This window comes from Scylla paramamosain, chromosome 23, assembly GCF_035594125.1.
Source record: "Scylla paramamosain isolate STU-SP2022 chromosome 23, ASM3559412v1, whole genome shotgun sequence".
NCBI classification, from domain to species: Eukaryota; Metazoa; Arthropoda; class Malacostraca; order Decapoda; family Portunidae; genus Scylla; species Scylla paramamosain.
Window position 1 is genome coordinate 17,825,223 of NC_087173.1, and position 5,000 is coordinate 17,830,222.

Below are 5,000 nucleotides of genomic sequence, written 5' to 3' on the forward strand. Positions count from 1 at the left end.
CACAGACAACGAGCAGACAAATTAACACAGAGAGAGAGAGAGAGAGAGAGAGAGAGAGAGAGAGAGAGAGAGAGAGAGAGAGAGAGACTAACTGAATGAATGAATAAATGAACGAATGTATGAATGAATGAATGACAGACACACAGGCAGGCAGGCAGGCAGGCAGACAAACAGACAAACAAAAAGACAAAAAAAAAAAAACATTAGCAGAATAAAAAAAACGTACATACATACATACATACATACAAACAAACAAACTAATAGTGGCAGATAACAGACACACATACAGACAGATTCACACGCGCACACACACAAAAAAAATTATCAGTAGCAAGAACAATAGCATCGTCACAGCAGAGTCACATTATCAGAGAGAGAGAGAGAAAAAGGAAGCGTGTGTGGCGAGGGAAGCTTAGGAGGGAGGGTAAGGGAGACGAGGAGAGTAAAGAGGAGAATAAAGAGGAGTGTGAAGATGGAATAAAGAGTAAGAGAAGAGTAAAGAGCAAGACGAAGAGAGTAAAAAGGACAGTGAAGAGGAGAGGGTAAAGAGAAAAGAAGAGAGTGAAGAGGGACTAAAGAGTAAAGAAGGAAGTAAAGAGAGAGTAAAGAGGAAGACAAAGAAGGACAATAAAGAGAGGAACACCGGGATGTAGCAAAAATTAATATAAAGAAATGGAATAAAATAAAAAAAATGGAAAATAAACATAATAAAGGAGGAAAATAAAGAGAGTAATAATGGAATGTAGTAAAAATAATAACAAAATTGATAACTAACAGTGAAATACCTCAGCTAACTTACGCACTTGAACGTAACCTAACAGAAAGATAAGCTAGGAACGGGAAGAAGAAATAGACTAAAAATGAGGAGACAGCGAAAGTAGCCTTGGAACAGAACACCAAGACGTCATCAAGTAAACACGTGCATCATATTAGCCTAACCTAACACGACACAAAGCCAAGATGATATGGAAGAAGAACATAAGAACATGGAAGGAAAAAAGACTAAAATGAGGAAACAGAGAATGAAAGTAGCCTTGGAACAGAACACCAAGACTTAGTAAAGGAAACACACACGTTATATTAACCTGACCAAGCACGTGCATCATATCAACATGGGCAACATGGAATAAGAAGTAGACTAAAATCAATAAGACAGAGTGAAAGCAGCCTTGAAGCAAACAGAACACCAAGGCTTCATGAAGTACACACGAGTCATATCGAAACACAAAGTAACACAAAGTAACACATACCCACGAAACAACAGAGAACCAGATCACACGTCCATCACTCCTCGGTTCCCTTCTGGCAGCCGGTGACGCGACTGGATCCCCTACGCAAACACTTCCCTCGTGTCGCTTCACGAGTCACGATGCTCAGACCACCTGCGTGAGCGACGCCAGCAGAGATAGCGATGATGGTGGTAGTGGCTCCTTCAGATGGCAGGGAGAATGTTCAGAATGCGTACCTGGGTGTGCTATTAGCAGGTGATGTGTGTGTGTGTGTGTGTGTGTGTGAGTGTGTGTGTGTGTGTGTGTGTGTGTACGTGATCGGCGGAAACAGTAGTAGTCCCCTAGCTGTTTTATCTCTCCTAGTGACGCCCTCCGCGATATCCTTTGCGTTCTGCCACGTGAGGCCACAGGATTGCGTCACACAGCTGCCGCACAGTTAGATGAGAGGTAGGGGCGCGGCACACAATACTTGCGAGCCACAGTCGCACACAAACTAGTCACCCGGTAGTTGGGTTCCTCGCGCACCTTACTCTACATGTGTGTTCCCGCTACAGGTGTACAGGTGTTGCTCTGCCCCGCCAGGTGTGTTACTGCCACATCTGTACAGAAAAGATTCGTGTGGATCTCAAATTGTTTCAAGTACTACAGAGAGAACTGTGTGGCCTGATCCACAGAACAAGAGGCGCGACTACCGCAACACAGCAACACTGCACGGAAACACGTGGTGGGTGGCATTGGGGGGGGGTGGCTAACAGTGGCGTACGATCGGATTGTTTATTAAGTGTTTGTGTGTTTGTTTATTTGTTGTTTTTTTTCTAAAGGCAGATTAAGTTTTTTTTTCTCTTCTTTTTTCTCACTTCAGTGTATCTTTCCCCAGCAGAGGATGAGGCAACGCGCCGCCTCCGCACTTGAGCAGTTGCTGCAGGTGTTCATCAGGCACCTAAACCCCAAAGCCGCAGCGTCAGGAGTCTCCGCCAGGCACTGCACTCGGCACTCCTTCGTCAGCATAAAACTGCTCACGCTACACCTTCAAGAAAGACTGAGTTTTTTGCATACCACGTCCCCTTCTCGTCTTCCTCTAAGTAATCCCCTTCCTCCTCCTCCTCCTCCTCCTCCTCCTCCTCCTCCTCCTCCTCCTCCTCCTCCTCTTCCTCGTCCACCTCCTCCTCCTCCTCTCTTGACGAGGTAAACCAGAAATTGCGTCATTCACAGTCTGCTCCCTGGCGTGAAGCGTTGCGTGACTCGGTAGCTACCTAGCTTGTGCCGCCCCCACCTCCTCTAACCCCGGCAAAACACCCCTGACTCTCACAGATGCACCTCGTCCCCTGTCCTTCCTCTTTCACTGGTACTCTCCCCCACAACGCCTCCCATCCACTCCCCATTCCCCCAACCGCCCTAAGCTTCTAAGTTACTCCCCACCACGTCACACACACACACACACACACACACACACACACACACACACACACACACACCCTCAGTCTGTCCAGACTATCCACCAGGGACCGAGAGGCTCTGGAGAAGTTTGGAAGGGGACTACTGCATCATCCACGTCTCAGACACATGCTGCCGCCTGACGCGCCTCGCCCGATCCGTGCCACCAGACATCACAACAAGATAACGCCCCTAAAGGCGCCGCGCACGGACCGGTACAGACTCAGCGCGATTCCCACCATGGTGCGAGCTATCAATCAATAGTTCCTTCTAGATTAGACTTACCTTTAGGATTAGTGTTAAGTATTTCCCCACCCCTTCTGTACATTTTCAGTTTGTTAACTGCTTAAATAATAAACCGTTTATTATTATTATTATTATTATTATTATTATTATTATTATTATTATTATTATTATTATTATTATTATTATACACACACACACACACACGCCTTCCTTATTCCCAAACCCCGCCCACATCACGCCCATCCCGCCCGTCACTCCGCCCACCCTCAGCTACCTCTGTGAAGTGAGGTAACATGTGAAAAATGCTGAATGTTCGTCTCTTTACCCATGATATTTGAATCTGCTACCTGGCCTTCGTTTTAATGCAAGATTTCAAGGTTCATCTCACCTGCGCCGTATCGCTGATAATGGTTCTCTGTTCTTCTTTCCTCTTTGTGTACACTTCCGTGTCTTAAGTAAATTGTCTGTCCAACATCCTAATGCAAGACTTGAGTGCTTTCATAACTGTTGGAAATAATATCATTCGAGAAAATGGTGTTCTACTTTATTCGTCTTTTTTTTTTACTATCTTTTTTTTCTTTTTCCTTCTTTTCTTTTTCTTCTTTCTCTTTCTTTTTTCTTCTTTCTTCCTTTCTCTCTCTCTCTTAACATCCTTTCTCACTTGCTATCTTTCTTCGTATTCTCTAACTCCGGAACTTTTTATGTATTCATATATTTGTATTATTGTCATTTTCAAGCAGAGATTAGATTATTACGTCAAAAACTATGCTTGTCCTTTTCTTTTTCCTTTTCTTTAATCAGCGTATTGCGTGCTGCAGTATCCTGGATGTGACACTCACGGGTTTCATTCAGTTGACTGTTGACTGACTGTTCCGATAAGCTTTGTGAGGATCCCTGATTCCGAAGGATTAAAAAAAATAATAAAGTAAAATAAAATAAAGGAGATTCTTTGTTTCTTTTTTCTTTGTTTCTTTCCTCTGTTTTCCTTGTATGTTGTTTATTTTCTTTATTTACTTCTGTCCTTTCTTTCTTCTTTGTTTTGTTCGTATTTTTTTCACTTTATGTAGGAGGGACACCGGCCAAGGACAACAAAAATCCAACAAAGAGAGAGAGAAAAAAAAAAAGGCCCACCGAGATGCCGGTCCCCCCACAGGCTCCAAAGCGGTAGTAAAAAATTGAAGGATGTCTCTTGAAACCTTCCTCTTGAAGGAGTCCAAGTCACAGGAAGGTGGAAATACAGAAGCAGGCAGGGAGTTCCAGAATTTACCAGAGAAAGGGATGAATGATTGAGAATACTGGTTAACTCTTGCATTAGAGAGGTGGACAGAATAGGGAGGGGAGGCATGCAGTTAGCAAAATCAGAAGAGCAGTTATCATGAAAATAGTGGTAGAAGATAGGTAGAGATGCAACATTACGGCGAAAAGAAAGAGGCTGAAGACAGTCAGTTAGAGGAGAGGAGTTGATGAGACGAAAAGCTTTTGATTCCACCCTGTCTAGAAGAGCAGTATGAGTGGAACTATCCCCCTCCCCCCGCCATGTGAGGCATACTCCATACATGGACGGATAAGGCCCCTGTACAGAGTTAGCAACTGGAAGGGTGAGAAGAGCTGGCGGAGACGTCTCAGAACACGTAACTTCATAGATGTTTCAGCTAGAGATGAGATGTGAAGATTCCAATTTAGATTATAAGTAAAGGACAGACCAAGGATGTTCAGTGTAGAAGAGGGGGACAGTTGAGTGTTGTTGAGGAAGAGGGGACAGTTGTCTGGAAGGTTGTGTCGAGTTGATAGACGGAGGAATTAAGTTTTTGAGGCACTGAACAATACTAAGTTTGCTCTGCCCCAATCAGAAATTTTAAAGAGATCAGAAGTCAGGTGTTCTGTGGCTTCCCTGCGTGATCTGTTTAGTTCCTGAAGTGTTGGACGTCTATGAAAAGCCGTGGAAAAGTGCAGGGTGGTATCATCAGCGTAAGAGTCAATAGGACAAGAAGTTTGGTTTAGAAGATAATTGATGAATAATAGAAAGCGAGTGGGTAACAGGACAGAACCCTGAGGAACATTCCTGTTAATAGATTTAGGAGAAAGACTGTT

The 5,000-nt window shown here is 44.0% G+C and overlaps 1 protein-coding gene across 1 annotated transcript in view; it reads right to left on the minus strand.

Moving 5' to 3' along the window:
• LOC135112330 (innexin inx2-like) overlaps positions 1 to 1,761 on the minus strand; it is a 73,674-nt gene extending 71,913 nt beyond the window's left edge. Inside the window, exon 1 of the mRNA XM_064026680.1 lies at positions 1,251 to 1,761. The gene's annotated coding sequence lies outside the window, so the exon portion shown is untranslated. The remainder of the gene's footprint in view (positions 1 to 1,250) is intronic.
• Positions 1,762 to 5,000: the final 3,239 nt, after the last annotated feature.